We start from the raw sequence: 18878 nt of genomic DNA, 5'->3' as shown, positions 1-18878 counted from the left end.
CACACACACATTGCATGCGAATCCCTAGCTGGTGTTTAGGGCTTAGCTTTGGACAGGGTACCCACTTTGGCATCCTCTTTCCACCTCTCAAAGACTCACAAGATGGTGGAAATCATTTCAGTTGAGGATGTTGTGAGTTTAACAAGTAGCACATGCCTTTGTTGTGACTCAATCAAGTGCAGCTCATGCAAACAGAGTGTAATCAAGGATTATGAAGCAAACCGAAAGCGCACATATCGCGAGAGAATCAAAGAAAGGGAAGCTAGAATTAAACAGGTCAATATTAATGAATTTTAGCACCGCAAAATTACTGCACAGGTGATCAAGTTTTTCAAGCAGTGCACAGAGGGTCTTGACAACAAGGCACAGGAGGAAATCATCAGGAGCATTCTCAAGCATTGAGCATTGAGAGACCTGAAAATTCAATCTACAGGAGGTGATGTTTCCAATGATGAGCAGAGGGTATTGATTAATGGAATGCACAACACTCTCAAGGTAATCAAGAGACCAAAAAGCTCGGCCAAGTTGTTTATTAAACGGGCGAGTATCATGATGGTTATGAATTCCACAAGCATAAAACCAAATATAGCAGCTGCATCGAGGCTTCTTGGTATCCATCGAAAGGAACTTCTATGCAGTTAGATCTTGATTGAAACATAATCATACAGAACTGCCATTGCATTTGTGTGGGCGACAACCATACACAAATAGTGTAATTATAGAGGAAGTGAAGGCCACAGTGGTGAGCTTCTGGACTCACAATACTCGCGTATCGCCCAACAAAAAGGATGTGTGTCGAAAGCGTATTGCACGCAAAGTATTCGATAAACAACCGGTGCATCTTTTTGAGCAACCCCACGTTTGTTTTGACTTCTTGAGTAACTACAAGCTTATTCTCATTGACAATTATGGCACTGGTTTGGTTGTACTTCAATTGATTGTTGTATAGTTTGCTTATTGTTGCACATTGGTTTAGACCTAGTAACTACCACTGCCAAATAGGTAGCTTACTATACATGACTGGTAGCTACCACTGTGATCCTTATAATTACCACTGTCAGACTTTGGTAGCATCCATGTTGTCCTTGGTAAAGGTAGCTACTAGTCTGATAGGGGTTGCTACCAATCTGCCATGGTGTTCTTGGTAAATTTGCTGGCTACCACGTTCAACCTGCTAGTTTACAGTCTCATAGTCATGATAAGGTAGCCACCAGTCTGATAGTGCTTTCTACCAGATTTCCATGGTAGTATTGGTGTACTGGCAGCTATTATTGTCAACTTGGTAGCTATCAGTATCCTAGTGCTAGCTGGAGCTATCACTCTGAGAGTAATAGCTTCCAATCTGCCATGCAATCCTAGTGGATGCTACCAGTCTGCCATCGCAATCTTGGTGGAAGCTACTAGTTTGCCATGGCAATCCTGGTGGATTGGTAGCTATCACTGTCAACATGGTAGCTATCAATGTCAACCTGGTAGCTACCCTTTCCATGCAATCTTGGTGGAAGCTACCAGTCTGCCATGGAAACCTTGGTGGAAGCTACCAGTTTGCCATGGCAATCCTGGTGGATTGGTAGCTATCTTTGTCAACCTTGTAGCTGTCACACTGTCAACCTGGTAGCTACCACTGTTAACCTGGCAGCTACCCTTAGGTAGTCTGATAACAACTAGGTCTTAGAGTGCTTTCTACTATTAGACTCAGGCTCTTGTAACTTTTCTCCTTCCACTGATCACAAAAGTATTAGTTACCATTCTCATACTAGCTCCCACCAGATCGATCTCAGTTTTTCATGTCAACAATAACTTATGCTTTTGCCAATAAGTGTACTGAATATCATTATTTAATGTAGGTAGAAGTCTTTCTTGCCTTCAAACAGAGTCACCCAGAGGTACAAATTCACCAAAGGACATTTGAAAAGCTGAAACCTTATTTTGTACGCAAGCTTCGAGATCTCTACAACTGCTGTTGCATCACTCATATTCAAATGTCATTCTTGAGGGATGCTGTAAACCATATAAGGCAGATTTCTTATGGTGTGCATGGGAAAGAGTGTAGTTGTCAATGTGATATTTGTGGTGTAGATTTGAAATGTAGTGCTCAGACAAATCAGTGCCCTAGCCTTACAAAGCTTTGGGAGTCAGTTTTATGCTCGAAGGCTAGCGGGTCAATTTTTTTTCCATTGAAGTGTTTGATTGGCGAATGCTCTTCATGTGGGCCTTCAAAGAAGCTACCAATTTGCCCGATTGAAGAGTTAAATGGTGCATGCATGGTAATAGTTAAGATTTTTGAAGACCTTGAAGTTGGCGAAATAGATTCAGGGAAAAACAAGAAAAGAGAAGTTCTTTCTCACAAGGAGATGCAGTGCGGGCAGATTTTCATACTGTTCAAGGATCATCTGAGCAAGTTTATAAAGCACAATTTTGTTTACAGATGGAAGGCCGAGCAGTTTAAAGATTATCTACGTATCTTCCCTGAAGATGTGGTAGTGTCAGTGGTGGATTTTGCTGAAAATTACACTTTCAAAGAACAGAACGAGATCCAATTGATGCATTGGTTTTCTAGCTAGGTGACAATCTTCGTTCACATTACATATGTGAGGGTTTCAGGTAGTGTCCAAGAATACTATCATTTCTATATATTTGATGATAAAAGCCATGATACTCTTTTTGTCCAGCATTGCTTTATGCTCCATTATGGTTGGTTGAAAGAGCTAGGCATATCGCTCAAAGAACATTGGGTCTGGTCAGATGGAGCAGCCTCGCAGTTCAAAGCAAAGAGGCCTTTTTATTTTGTTGTTGGATATGGAACTCTGACATGTTTGAAAATGACACATCACTTTTCAGGTTCAGGTCATGGGAAGGGCGAACATGATGGTGCAGGTGCTGTTATTGAGAGGCATCTCACTCAGGAGCAACTAAAGCCAGACTGTGTGAAATTACAAGGTGCAGCAGATGTGGTGCCATTTTTGAGAGAAACCATGTCCAATGGTGCTACAGCCACGTATTCTTCGTAGGTATGACCAGTTACTCAACTGTTCTAGGAGGTCAAAGTAGGTGATCTGGATAGAATCCAACGTCGGGATTGTAAATATGTGCCTAATGCACGTGGGTTACATTGTGTCACTTGCTACTCCTTAACAACTGGAAAACTTCTTAGGTATCGGCAATTCTCATGCTTTTGTAGTGCTTGTTTGCAAGGCAGCTGGAGGAGGTGTTCGAACAAATCACACGTTTCTGCATAGAATTATGTTACCCTTGAACCTACAAATGATGTCGAAGATGATGATGAGATTGAAGAGTTTGCATATGAAGGACACCATGATGCGTTGAGTGATGCACTTCATGTTGGTGACAATTTTGCTGTTATAGCTCCTCATGACAATAAGGAGCTTGTGGATTTCTATGTCTTGAAATGTACAGCAGAAAAGACTCAAACTAAAGCTTTGCTAAGAGATGCATGGGGGAATGTTTGCAATGCCGGCTCATTTGTTGTCAAAGGAGTTTGGTACGAACAAGAAAAATAAAATCCCTATGAGTTCAAGCTATTAAATTCTGAGCCTGAAGCCACCTTGCAATCCCACCTTGTACGACTGGGCGCGTTTGTGGAGAAAAGGGCCCGGCTCGGGTCAAGGTGCGTTTGTCTTCAAGGGGCCCGGCTCGGACGGGACCGGCTCGGGTCATGGGGGTTTGCCTTCAAGGGGCCCGGCTCGGACGGTACCGGCTCGGGCGGAGTTGCCTTCAAAGAGGCCCGGCTTGGACGGGACCGGCTCGGACGGGACCGGCTCGGGCGGAGTCTCCACGGTGCACGAGTGCGTGGAGTGAGGCTAGCGTGTCTAGGTGGGGGGTCCCCTCCCGTGGCCGTTTTTGGGAGGCTCATACCCCTTATATAGCCGGGCCCCTTGAAGGCAACTCCGCCCGAGCCGGTCCCGGCCGAGCCGGGCCTCTTTGAAGGCAACTCCGCCCGAGCCGGGCCCCTTGAAGGCAAACCCCCATGACCCGAGCCGGTCCCGTCCGAGCCGGGCCCCTTGAAGACAAACACACCTTGACCCGAGCCGGTCCCGTCCGAGCCGGGCCCTTTTCTCCGCATTGACGGCCCAACTCCCGGGTCGTCACACTTGGTATCAGAGCTCCAGGCCCCGTTCCAGAGCTCCAGGCTCCCCTCCCCGTGACGCTCCCAACCCTCGGGCCGTCACCACTTCTGCAAACACAAAGGAAAGATGCGAGCCAGACAGGGCTCTTTATATCAAAATCAGAAAGACAAAAACGTGATGGACTAACTCAACTTAGTTCGTCGCGCCCGGCCACTTTTGTGGCCCATGCTGAGCTGAAGACCCATTCAAGTCTACAAGAGACCAAAAGGGCACCGAGCTAGCCCTCCAAATGACGTCCACACAGGGACCAACAGGAATCAGTTTGAAGATTGAAGATTCAGCCAAAGCCTTCATGGTGTCATGACGACCAAAGCTACTTCAACCCAAAGACTGCATCTAGCCAAGTAACCTTGCGCGATTGAAGATTCAGCGATTGGAAACCAAAGCTGGTGTCAGCCTAAGTCTACAACGCGCGTCAAAATGACGGTAAGTTTTCTTGCAACTTCGCAAGGGCTGCATTGCGACGGACTTTACCTCCAATTTGACTTTCAAGAAGTCTCCATGCGGACCAACGCAGCAGGTGGCTCCGCGCACTCCGGGTTACGTTTTGGGGAATGCTCAAGTATGGGGAATTCTACTTGGGTATTCAAAGCATACATTTTTCAGCCTTCTGCCAAAAATCCAAAAATACACACACTTTATTCCAAAAATTACAAAAACAAAGCATGCTACCTACTTGCATTAGGGTACACTTTCCGCGCACTTTGCACTATATGCACCCCTTAGACCTTTAGCCCATGCATAGCCAAGCTCTCTTTTCCCTTCGTTCGACGAGGACGTCCAACTTTCTTCAACCGGGGGTGTATATAAGGGGTATGAGCCTCCCGAAAACGGCCACGGGAGGGGACCCCCCACCTAGACACGCTAGCCTCACTCCACGCACTCGTGCACCGTGGGGACTTCGCGCAAGGTTCCCCAGGGCACTCTATGACCCTCCGTGAGTGCGGGGGAGCCTGAGGCTACGTGGGGCTAGGGACCCGGAACGCAAGACCCGCGAAACGCACCACGGCCGTCGACCCACGGAACGCAACTCCACCCGAGCCGGTCCCGTTCGAGCCGGGCCCTCTTGAAGGCTACCCCCACGGCCCGAGCCGGTCCCGTCTGAGCCGGGCCCCTTGAAGGCAACTCGCCCGAGCCGGTCCCGTCCGAGCCGGGCCTCTTTGAAGGCAACTCCGCCCGAGCCGGTCCCGTCCGAGCCGGGCCCCTTGAAGGCAACTCCGCCCGAGCCGGTCCCGTCCGAGCCGGGCCTCTTTGAAGGCAACTCCGCCCGAGCCGGTCCCGTCCGAGCCGGGCCCCTTGAAGGCAAACCCCCATGACCCGAGCCGGGCCCCTTGAAGACAAACGCACCTTGACTCGAGCCGGTCCCGTCCGAGCCAGGCCCTTTTCTCCGCAAACGCGCCCACCACGCTTCTCCGCATTGACGGCCCAACTCCCGGGTCGTCACACTATTAAGTTCCCAATGCAGAAAGTGGGATGTACAAGAAAATTCTTAATTTCCTCAGAAACATATGAGGCTATTTACAATAGCACTCCTTTTGATGTATAGCATTCCTAGTTCTAATCTAAGCTGCTTTTGATGGCACTTCAACATCTTTTTTTTTTCCTTTGGGGGAATCTCCGTAATCTCTGTGCTGAGCATCACCCTGTTTTGCAATTGCTTGAATCGTGTCTAAAATGCCTATGTGATATCCTAATGCAGATAGCATGAACACTCTGTCGAAAGACTTTCCCTAAAAAAGGAGATGAGGGCAACTCCAGATGAGACTCGCACATGCAGCCGGCCATTCAAGGGTTCGATGCCCCTGACCGGACAGCCAACCGATGACGGATCTCGCACATGCACAGCAGGCGATTGCTCAATGATTGTGTTGATAGAGGATAAGGTGAGCTTTTGTAGGCCCGCAGCAGCAGGTGTAGAAGCAGGTGTTAGCAGTCTTTTGTAGGCTCCTGCTTCTCTCCCGCCTTCGCCATCGGCACCGTTATAGCTGAACGTCGTGAGGGGGGGGGGGGGGGGGGGTCACGTTGGGGGCGATAAGGATCCGTTCAGAATAAGCGGAGGGACGTGCAAACATGGCAGCACTTTTCGAACGTTCGAGGTTGTATGTGCGAGTCCTAAGAGACAATGGATAGCTGACTCTAGTAAATACTGAATATATCTGATGCATGAATGATCATTACCACTAGAACCAACCCAAGTTCCCACCAGTACTCCCACGTGTACATTAAGCCATAAGAAATAAATCATCTCCACAACAGACATAGAAAAATTAAACAAGTGTAGCTAAGTAGCTGCAAGAGTAGCTACTATGCAGACTGGTAGCTGCCCTTAACATTTCCTGGTATCGAAAGCTGTGTTAAGTACTTGTAATTGTGCAACTGTGGAGGTGTAGTGATGAACAATGTGAAAACGTAAACAAGTGTACAAGTTAACAAAAGCTGCTTTACTACATTGAGCATTGGAAGCTGCTTTACTACATTGTGTCATCATTACAAGTGAGCAAAATACTCCATAAGTCAGTAAATGGTTGACTGTTTCCATTGCTTATCATGGTTATATGTCAGGATAATATATCTACCCGTAATACTCTAGACACCATTGCTTTGAGATCCTAATGCTCAGGTTATCGATCGGTCTCGGCAGTGCACAGTCCTCGGCATACTTGAGGCGATCTTCCGCACAAAGCCAAGCTGTGAGCCAAGATCTTACAGTCATTGTTGTTGGGGTATAGGCGTCTGTGCCTTGCCCGGCCGCCCAGAGTCTGGGCGCCCACTGACTTGTATACCTTATACATAGCATAAGTGTATAGGGGGCTACTCACTCTTTGAGTCTCCCCACCCACATCGTGTGTGTGTCTACTTCTCTCTCTCTCACTCTTTGTTTGTGGTGCTCCCCGATCCCCTTCAATTGGTATCAGAGCGTAGGTGCGGAGGGAGCGCGTGTGTGCACAGTCACGACGACAGCGGAGAGCCAGTTTCATTCCCGAAATCGCGTCCGCGTGCGCGCGCACTTTCAAGAGTGCAAACAGGGTTTCGACTTCGGCATCGGCAAATTCAGCTTTCCGAGAGCGTTTCCATCGGACGTCCTGGCGTTTTACCCCCCTTTCGAAGCCATTCGAGCCATCAAAAACCTCATTCGAGCTACGGTTGAGGAGCTGCATTTTTCAGCCCTCTTTTGGCAATTTATGTTGCGTTTTTGGGTCGAAACGGAGGTTTTTTGGCATAGCTTTCACACCCGGACCCGGATACATGTGATCCAGGAGTCTACCTTGGGGTTTTGGCACACTCCAAACGCGCTTGTCATATCAGAATTTTAAAATTCTGAACGATGAAATTTTTGCAGCAGCAGTTGTTTATTGTGTGTCGAGGATTCCACACATGGTTTGCTCTCAGATGTGAGAGTGATATTTGCTGCAAGTTTCCTCACAGGTGGGAGGATACGATGTATGCCTTATGTGGTTTGATGCTCAGGGAGACTAATGTGATTGCATTTTGAGCTCGGCAATGTATGCGTCGAGCATGTTTTTGGCAATCACAGGTAGAGCAGATATTTGTGTACTAAATTTGCAGGTGTTTGCAATGATGTATGCAAAGTGTGGAGATTTGGTGCATGCATTTGGAGTACGGTTTGATGCACTTTGGTTGCTCATGGTTTTGAGCGTGCAGTCATTTTGGTTACTGGTTTTGTGACCGTTTTACTGACAAAACTCTGGCGAAATTTTCCCAGGAGTTTTATGCGTATCATTTATGCGATCTAGGTAGAGATTGTGGGTTGCACTCAGCATTTGCGTGCGATGTTCTCTGCAGGTGGGAGATTTGTGCGTGTGTATGCATCGATACCACACAGTGTGGGCTTGGTGATTCGCTCACGGTTTGACAGGCGTATAGTTATCTTGGCACACTCACAGGAGTGAATGTTGTGATGTATGCTTGTGTGGCTACGAGCTAGGTAGTCGGATTCGAGCACTAATGGCTTGAGGTTTTTCAGCAGGTTTCAGCTACAGGTTTACAAGTTTACAGGCAGGTTTGAGGGCTTATTTGGGTGCTGAATTTTCAGCCATTGTTTCCTCTTTGCAGGTGTCCATGTATGGCTGAGTTGTAGGCTGATCTGGGACACATTTGTGACTTGTTTATGCAGCTGTTTAAGAGCTGAATTTTGGGGCTGTTTTGGGGCTGATTTGCAGCCATATTTTACAGCCATATTTGCAGACTTTTGTTGATGCGATTCGAGCCAGTTTAGGGCTGATTTGGTTGACATTTTCTACTCATTGTTGGTTGCTCTTTTGCGAGCATTATGGATGATTTTTCATTTGACTTCCAGCGTTATGGTCTGACACAGTTTGATGGTGCAGATTTTGTTGCTTGGAAGGAGCATATGCTTGTTGCATTGGCGGATTTGGGGCAGGATAAACCCTTGTGTGGTTTATCGGCGAAGCCCAAGTCTATGCGCGATGATGATTGGCAGGATCTTGATGAGTTAGCAATGTCTACGATTCGTTTGCATCTGGTTGAGTCTGTTGACTGGCAGGTCTCGAGGGAGACTACAACTCATGCTTTATGGCAGAGTTTACATGCTATGTATGCGACATCCATGTCTACAGGGAAGTCTAGTCCCACTTCTATGTCCATGGGAGAGATTGATCCCACACGCAAGTCTCGACGGCATAGAGACTTGACATGTTGGCATTGTGGACATAGAGGGCACATTAGGCGTCGATGTTTCAGGCGTTTGAGACAATGGAGGCGACAGATGCGTGATGCAGATTTGGGCATGACAGATGCTAGTGAGATCAGTACGGTAGTTACTGAGTATGCTTGTGACGGCGATGTCACATTTACATCTAGCTTGTCTTCAGATGATCTTATGTCTATGGATTGCATATAGGATTGCACATTGTCTTCACATTGGTTACTAGATTCAGATGCTACATTCCATGTCACATCGCATCGTGAGTGGTTTAGCACGTTTTCTAGTGGGAGACTTGGTTGTGTGCACATGGCTGATGGTGTTGTGTATGACATTAAGGGTGCAGGAGACGTATGTTTGTCCTTGCCCAGTGGTATGAGATTTACCCTACGTTATGTGCGTTATGTGCCAGATTTGAGACGGGATTTGATCTCAGTCAGACAGTTACGGGATAGTGGATGTCAGATTTCGCTACGAGAGCGAGATTTTGTGATGCATTTGGGTTCGCTAGTGATTGCGAGAGGTGCCAAGAATGGTACAGGTTACCCATTGCATGTGGATCACGCGAGAGACGGTGTTGTCTCTGTGATCATGCAGCCAGGTAGACAGCGAGAGAGCAGGCGAGTCTCTTTTGCTCATGGGTTGCAGGGTGCTTTGCATGGAGTGCAGAGTAGTGAGCTCGTTGTGCACACAGTTGGGGCACGACTTGAGCAGTCACACAGAGAGGTGACAGAGTCAGACATGCATGCTTTGCTAGTGACTGACCAAAGCTGAGAGTCAGTTGTGCGAGATACTTCTATGCAGGATAGACAGGTAGAGCGGTCTTGCTCTAGTGAGTCACGACAGGAGGATGTTGTGCAAGAGTTTATGTATACAGAGTTAGAGCATGAGAGCTCTAGTGAGTCACAGCAGATTGAGTGGTCATGTTTGCAGTGGATGATTGCAGAGGAGGCTGAGATGTCAGCGATTATGCAGTCATTTCTTTCTATGCTCGACAGTGAGCATGGGGATATAGTTGTGCAGGATATGTCTTCCAGCAGACACCTAGAGCAGCTGGTGTGCTATGAGATTGCACGATAGGTTGATGCGTCTTTTGCGGACAGTCAGGAGATGCATGTGGCTGACACGCCTTGTCAGTCAGAGATGCCTATTGCCAGGGATATATATGTTGATGCATGTTCTGTAGAGCTAGTAGGGCCCACTAGCATTGCATCGGCATTCGGTGGTCTCATGTATGAGATGTTGATCTTGAGACCGGATATCGCAACTGCAGTGGGAGCATTTGTAGTTGGGGTTGTCAGTCGTTTGTTGACTGATGATGGCATAGTGCATGAGGGAGATATGCAGGTATTGCATACATACTTGCAGTACGTGTGCCGTACGTCTGGTGGTGTATGGACTTACACGGGAGCAGGACAGTCGGATGCACACGATCACAGCCAGACAGTGGGCATCGGTTGAGAGCGGTTTTCTCTCACCTTTTGTAGTCTTTAGACTAGGTTCCCTTGCTTAAAGGCACAGTCGCCTTTAAGTGGGAGGTTGTTGGGGTATAGGCGTCTGTGCCTTGCCCGACCGCCCAGAGTCTGGGCGCCCACTGATTTGTATACCTTATACATAGCATAAGTGTATAGGGGGCTGCTCACTCTTTGAGTCTCCCCACCCACATCGTGTGTGTGTCTACTTCTCTCTCTCTCACTCTCCGTCTGTGGTGCTCCCCGATCCCCTTCAATTGTAAGATAACCTTGAATCTCAGTGGGATTCTGGTTTTCCATATTCTTCACAATGCAAAAAGTGCCTGGAGGATTCCACAGCTGCTTGTACTATGTGTCATCCACTAGAATTGTGGACGAAGCAGTGTACTGACCTCTTTTCTCCAAGAAGTCACTTAGCTTCTTGTAAAATACAAGATTTCCACCAGTTATCTTGATTCTAGCATCTCTTACACAATCTTGCTGTGCAAGAATTTCCTTGAATTGGGGAAACTGATCAGGAAAGCAGACACTCAACAGGTTTTTTGCTTTAGTCTTCATGCAAAAGGTCCACACAAATACATCAAAGTGCACAAGGCACCAGTCCAAGAATGCAGGTGCATCCCTTTTATACCCAGCAGACACCCCTCCTATGTCTACAATTTCTAGATCATTCCAATAGGCAGGCTTCCCTGAACGGTACCTCTTGTCTAATGAATTCAGCAGGACACCATTAATATCAAGGATTAGAGCTGGCTTACTCTCAAACAATATGTTCCTAGGATCCTTCCATGGACGAGACACCATCCCATCATCGTTCCTAACATAATCTGCAACACCACCTGCACCTCCTCCATCCTCCCTTTGCCAAGACACCGTCCCATCATCGTGCCTTACATATTCTGTACCACCTGCACCAACTGCACCAGCTGCACAACCTGCATCACCACCTGCATCCACAGATGCATCACCATCTTCCTGAGGTGGTTCAGACTTTTCATTGGTAATCTCCGTGTCCTCACCTGCACCAACTGCTCCACCTGCACAACTTGCTTCACCACCTGCATCCACAAATGCATCACCATCTTCCCAAGGTGACTCAGAATTTTCAATGATAATGTGTGTGTCTTCACCTGCACTGCATCCACAGATGCGTCACTGTCTTCCCGAGGTGGTTCAGACTTATCAATTGTAATCTGTCATCACCTGCACCAGCATCACCAACTGCACAACTTGCATCACCACCTGCATCCACAGATGCATCACCATTTTCCCTTCCTGGTTCAGACTTTTTCATGATAATCTCCGTGTCCTCACCTGTACTGAGGACAAAAAACTCTGTGTTTTTATCCTCTTGGTCATCAATGCTGCTACCACATGGGACTTGGCCCTCAACTCTAAATGAACCATCTACATCAGGAGGGTCTTCCATAGTAGACTGTGCTATCATACTTATTATGTGATCAAGATTGTCAATGTTGCTAGTGGCAGCATCTGAACATAAAAACAATAATGAGATAAACAACAATGATGGATAGGACAATTTTTTTTGTATTTTGGCTTTCTTAAGTCATAGGAAATGGAGAATTGTTACAAAGCCAAAAACGGCGTCAGGATTTAGGAAAAGAGCCAAAAATGGGGATAGGCTACAAAGCAAAAATATCGAGACTATGTTTGGAGTCTTTTTCTGACTCTGGTTGTTATAGCACCGTTTCTTCCAGATTCCATGTTACTATTTTCTCCAGTCTCTATGGCTAATTGGTTTTTTGATGTCTTTGTTTGCCCTTCTGCATCCTCTGTAGGCTTTTTGGCAGCTTCATCTGCAAGAGAGAAGAAACAATCAACAAGAATGAACCTTAAACAATATTATCTACCTTTACAAAAAAACAAAACCAGAAATAACACCTGTCATCTTTCTCTTTCTTTCCCTTTGCATCATTTGTATGGTCTGCAGGATGGAGGGACTGGTGTCTCTGGCTTACACTTCATTGTCCTTCATTGATGAAGGAGCATTTTCTGCTTGATCTCCATTGGAGGGACTGGTGTCTCTGGCTAACACTTCATTGTCCTTCATTGATGAAGGATCATTTTCTGCTTGATCTCCATTCTCAGGACTATACTTCTCTAACACACCTTCCTTCTCAACTGTAGTCTCTGGCTCAACCTCTGCAGTCTCTGGCTCAGCCTCTACACCCATGAAAAGTATTAAGGAATTAGGAACTTGCTATTTCAAGTTACATGTAGCTACAACATGACAGTGGAAGCTACCAGGCATGATAGTGGAAGCTACCAGGCAAGCACTGATAGCTACCAGCACTATCCTGGTAGCTACCAATGCCATCCTGGTAGCTGGCTGACTGAGAGCTACCAAGATGATATAGGGTCCACCAATGCTATCCTAGTAGTAAGCAATTCAACAGTGGTGGTTAACAGAATAAAAGCCTGGAAACAACCTTTATCTAAAACATCTTCCTTCTCAACATGTACCAACACCTTGAATTCTGTTCTTCACAATACAAAATTAAGAACAAGTTTTCAAGTTACATGCAGGGTCAGCATGACAATAGAAACTACCAGGCAAGCACTAATAAGCTACCGGTACTACCAAATGCTATCCTAGTAGCTACCTTGACCCCTGCCATCATGGTAGCTACAGATGCTATCATGGTAACTACCAATGTTATCCTGGTAGCTACCTTGTCACTTGCAAGACTTCCTTGGCAGAATGGCAGCTACCAATGCAATCCTGATAGCCACCTTGTCACTTGCAGGACTTCCTTGGTAGAATGGCAGCTCATGGTAGAATGGCACCTACCAATGCAATCCTGGTAGCCACCTTGTCAATTGCAGGATTTCCTTGGCAGAATGGCAGCTCATGGCAGAATGGTAGCTACCACTATTATATTGGTAGCTACCAGGGTTGACAATGAGAACTTCCTTGTCACCAGCAGGAGTTCCATGGTAAAACAATAGCTAATGGAAGAATGGTAGCTACCTTGCCACCAACAAGACTTCCATGGGAGAATAGTAGCTCATGGAAGAATGGTAGCCACATCGATACTGGTAGCTAGTTGTACCAGGATTAGCATGACAGCTGCCACTATGAGAGTGGTAGCTACCAGTATTGTACTAGTAGCTACCAATCTTGTATTAGTAGCTACAATTAGCAGGGTTCCCTTGATAGCAGAAACACAAAAAAACAGATAAATTTAAGCTCAATGCTACAAAATGCAGCAGGGTGTATACCATGGTCCATGCTTAAGGGCACTGATGAGGGTTTGGTGTCTGATTGCAATCCTTGGAAATTGGCATTCGTACTGCCGAGGATCACCGAAGACCGCATGGTATGCGAAATTGGTTGCATGCATCCCATCTCCATGCATGTTTCTTTGCTTGCAACAAGATGGCCAAAACAATACATGTGAAAGGCATGATTGCAAGGCAACAAAAACATGCCAAGTGCATCATCATCGTACATCGTCAACCTACAAGCACTGCAAACTTTGTCCAAAGGCAAGGTGCCCATATCCACAGGTGGAACTTTCGGCGGAGGTGCAGATAACAAAATTGTAGTTCTTTTGACCTGCATGGTCTTCACAAAATCCATCTGCGCCTGTGCGCACTCCTCCAATTCCTGTGTAAAATCTCTCTCCTTTAGAGCACTATCCACAACATCAAGTGGTGCTTTCTCCTCAACTACCACTTGCAATGTTTGGAGTGTTAGCAACAACCTGCCGCGATAGTATTTTTAAGCTTCTCCACCTTCATTGCATCCACAGCATTGACGCTACCTTCTGCCTTTAGTAATGCAGCCTCTGCATCTTTCAACTGGCCTGTGAGCTTTTCCACTAGGAGGTTGGCACCTTCATTTCGGTGCACATCAGCCTGAAGAAATTCCAGCTTCTTAAAAGCTTCATTATACTCTGACAATGCAAAAGAATGCTTGCTTACAACCATGTTGTAAACAATATCTAACTCTGTAAGAGACGGTGGACCAAATAAATTCTTTTTCTGCACATCATCCACTGTATCGATCGAAGTTTCCTGGGGTGCCTCCAAATGATCTAGAGTCCCCGTCATTCGCCGCAAACTGTTAGGGGTAGAGGAGGAATGGAAAGCTGCCCATCGCTGTTTCTTTGCATGTAATTTTCCTGGATCCATATTTGTGACAATACTTTCTGAAAACAAGGCCCAGTCAACCTGTCCCTTCAATTGCTCATATATAAAGCCTCTAGCAAATACTTTAGTCACCTCCATACCATAATTGCCAGGAGGTTCTTGATACACAGATGTGAACAATACATAAAACCTGTTCCAGAGCTCTGGATTCACATCTCTACATTTTACTTTGCTTGCCCTCTTCGGCACCTCCTTAAAGCATTTCAACCAATCTTTGTTGGTGAAATCTTCCTTAGTCAGCAGTCGAGCATCCACTCTAGAGTTGGGGAGGTCGTATACTTCATGTGCTTGACGCTTTGTCATGCAAAAAACTAACTTCCTTTCAAATGGAACATATGGAGTGCACCAATGGCCTTTGCCCTGTAAAATGCAGGGAAAAACATAAGACCATGGTTGTTTCCATATGGGTATGGAAGTATGATTGGAGTATGGTTCAACACTTAAGATTGAAACATACACGGCCATAAATTTACTGAAGACTTAGATAACTTATGCATGGTGAGAATTTATAATATCACAATTTTACAAAAGTTTTCACATTAAACATCAATTGTTGCATTGAGCAGGAGCAGAAGCAGGCTGGGCATGTGCATGAATAGGTGGTACAACTACCTGTGTCCCAGACAGATAGCTACCATGTAACTACCACCTTGGTATTTCTTTGCTCAATGAGCTTTTTGAGTGGTAGTTGGCTAACATAATGCTACTAACTTGTTATGTTTTTTGCAGAATGCTGAATGCTACAATCTTGATGATCTCTGATGCACTTTCCCTATATTAAATGAGTCTTGCAGGTGGTAGCTACCACACTGATAGAGTATCAGCGATTCATGCTTCTTCATAGCACTATGATTTGCAATCCATACGAGTACGGTCCCAACTATGCACAAGACATGAATGCATGTGCAACCAGCCAATTGAAGTTCAGTAAAAAATGCAATATGCACAAATATATCTGGTTGAATGCATGCATGCCTCTACACAGGTTTTCAATGCAAGCTTGAATGCATGCATGCATGCCTCTACATGGGTTTTCAATGCAAGCTTGAATGCATGCACATTATCTTATGGAGCTTGAATGCATCTACAAACATCTAGCCTCTAACTTAGGTTTTCTTCAAAGCAAGCTTAAGAGAGCTTACATGGACCTTGGAAACAAGTTACAACAATAAATTGTGCAGAGACAGCCAGCAACACTAAGATGCAGTAGTACCTCAATGTTGGGGGTTACAACATCTGCCATATTTGAATGTTTCTTTGCTATAGGAGTGCAGGGCTTTGGTGAAGGAGTCAAGACCTTCTTCTTCCTCTTTCCAGCAGGGGAGTCCGAGGGTGGATCAGGCGAGGGAGATGAATGATGGGCCCTCTTCTGCCTCCCAGTGATTGTGGTTGATTTTGCTTCAACTGCAAGAGCTGCTTGGCCACCTGAGTTGCCCCCCCTCTGCAACCGCTGACGAGCAGCAGGCATCATGATTGTGGAGTAAGGTGCCCCCCCCGCACTACTTTCACACACATAGTTGAAACGGAAAAAGATAATTTTTAAAGTTTTTAAATCCAACTCGCTGCTCAAGCCTTTTGATGAACAATTTTCAAATAAAACCTTATAAAAGATTCTCAATGTTTACTCACCTAGCTACCAACCAACCCACCCCCTTGCTACCACCCCCAAAAATGGGTAGCTAGTGTACCACCTATTCATGCATCCACCCATAAAGAAGTGGCTTCATATGCGATATCATGTTCAATGATCCTCTTGCTTATATGTCTGGCAGAAGCGACATTTATTCTCATTGGTTGCTAGATGAGGACGCAGTCTTTCACATCACATCATGTCATGAGTAGTTTAGTACCTTCTCTAGTGGGGGACTTGGCTGTGTTGAATGGTTTTTCACCTCTAGCAAAGTCCATTATCTAAATGGTTTAACACACACACACACACACACACACACACACACACACACACACACACACACACACACACACACACACACACACACACACACACACACACAAAGTAGCATTGCCATTGATGTTACAGTAGTAGTCACCCTCACAGATGACATGGTAGTCATGCATAAAAAAGTGCAGTATATGTACATAAGTGCAGTAGATGTAGCCTACATAATTTCTAGTGCATCGGCTATGGCCCTCAGGGGTCTTGCCACACTAGGTCTCTTAGACTTCAGTGGCTACACTTACGGTAGTTTGTGTCGTTGGATTTTGTTTGGCGAAGAAACTGCATGCTCGATATTAGCGAAAACCAAGCCCTGTGTTGTACGATGACAACACCTGCGTAGAGTTGAAAAGAAAGCATCTTGAGAAGAAAAATGCCATTTCTTTCCCAAGTAGTACCTACAAAAAAGGTAAAATCTTATGTGCTCATTATTGATTGCATTTCAAGCTCAATGGTCTTTTTAGATCAAATTTGGACTTTTTATGTTGCTTTTATGATCAAAACTGTGTCTTTTCAAGTTTTTAAAGTGTTACAATGAGAGTAGAAGGTCATTTTGGACTCCAAATTTCACAAAATCTGATAAAAGACTCTAAAGAGAATGGAGAACCCATTGAACTCAGCAAAACTAAAAAAAGTTGCAAGAAAAATACTTCAAGAAAAAAAAGCGCAATATTTCCTCAAGTATTTTAGAATTAGCTTAAATTTGGGATGATCATTCTTCTCTTTAGTACAAGCTTATTTGTCTTTTTAGATTTCAATTTGGACATTTTAGTAATAAGTTGTGTGCATATTAGTACTAGAACATACAAAAAACAATATAGAATTGGACCCAGTGACCAAAGCAAAACTCCAAACTAGATGAAATTTGAATTGTGGAGTAAACTAACCCTACTGAACTTGAGGGAATTGGAAATAAAAAATGCATGTTGACCATTTTTCTATGGAGGTTCTCGGGTATGTACTAAAATTTGGTGTGCTTGTAATGGTGTGTTAAGTACACTATCAAAATTTGGTGTCAATTGAACATTGGGAGTGCAAGATACAAGAGAAAGAGTCTACATAGACAGATTGAAAATATGAGTATTTGTATTTTCCTTAACCAAAAAAGAGAAAAACTTGATAAAACTTGGCAAACAAGGTATATTGAGAGTGAGAAATCTAGTGAAACTAATAAAATCAAATTGGACCACCTTGAGAGAAAAAAACACGATTTTCTTCTAACAAGTGAAAAGTGATCAGATTGAGACAAGACTTGGTGACCATGTTGTGTATGCCTTGTACTTTGCAATGACTAAATTTGGGCCAAAATACCCAGTAGAACATAAGTTACAAGCAGTTTTGTGTTGCAAGTGAAAACTAGTTTTCACTAAAAAGGTCATAACTTCCACATACACACTCCGATTCTAAAAGTTTTTTTAATCAAAATGTAGCCTAGAAGCGGCTCCACATATCTTAGAGTAACACTTGACTTAAAGGGATTCCTTCACATACTCTTTAGTTTAAGAATTTGAAAAAAACGTTGTTTAAGGCCTCAAAATTCCATTTCTGTTTAGGGGTGTCTAAAACTAGCTTTTTGGAAATTTTGAGAGAAAACAGTCAAAGTTTTGGACATATTTTTGAACTTCAATCTTGACTACTTGGAACAAGTGAGATAAGACCTTAGGAACAAAGCAAATTTGGGATTTCCAACATAACAATGCATGGAAACATACCATTTAAAAGATGACTATCATAAAATATAATATCTAACTTTACCAAATGATTTTCTCATATTAAACTGATCATTTAATGTGGGAGAATAAATGGGAACAAGAGTTAGAATAGAGACATGTGCATCTAGACCTATCTCAACAGGGACCAAAAGGAGAGATGGTTGCATCTTAATAGGGGTCCAAAAGGATATGGTCTATCAAAGAGAAATGTGCAATAAGTGCTTCTAGAATTACCTCAGCAGGGGACCAAGAGGAGAGACGGTTACATCTCAATAAGGGTCCAAACAACGGTAGTCTATCAAAGAGCAATGTGCATCTAATGGAGCTTAAAAGACCTTAGGGTTAGCTTCATTAAAGACCTCCAATTTGACCTTAGTCAAGCTAGGGCTGAGCTTGAGGTGGGAACTCAACCTAAGCTTGAGGTGCTTGTCATGCTTAATGACTAAGGTGCGTGCTTGATGAATAAGGTGCTTGAGGTGCTTGTCATGCTTGATGACTAAGGTACTTGAGGTGCTTGTCGTACTCAATGGGGGGTAAGGTGCTTGAGTCAAAAAGAGACCCTACAAACTTAATGAGGAAGGTGATTGAGAAGCTTCTCATACATGGAGGTAAGGTGCTTGAGTCAAAAAGAGACCCTACAAACTTAATGAGGAAGGTGCTTTAGAAGCTTCCTATGCATAAAAGTCCCAAAGTTAGGGGAATCCTTGACTTAACTTTCCACTCACCCAAAGG

The 18878-nt window shown here is 44.8% G+C and overlaps 1 pseudogene; it reads right to left on the bottom strand.

Moving 5' to 3' along the window:
- Positions 1-5710: 5710 nt before the first annotated feature.
- Positions 5711-11733, bottom strand: LOC147431769 (uncharacterized; annotated as a pseudogene).
- Positions 11734-18878: the final 7145 nt, after the last annotated feature.

Source organism: Adiantum capillus-veneris, chromosome 21 (genome assembly GCF_014529385.1).
Source record: "Adiantum capillus-veneris isolate H3 chromosome 21, ASM1452938v2, whole genome shotgun sequence".
NCBI lineage: Eukaryota > Viridiplantae > Streptophyta > Polypodiopsida > Polypodiales > Pteridaceae > Adiantum > Adiantum capillus-veneris.
Note: the sequence above shows the minus strand (reverse complement) of the source record. Positions and strands in the feature narration are given on the sequence as shown.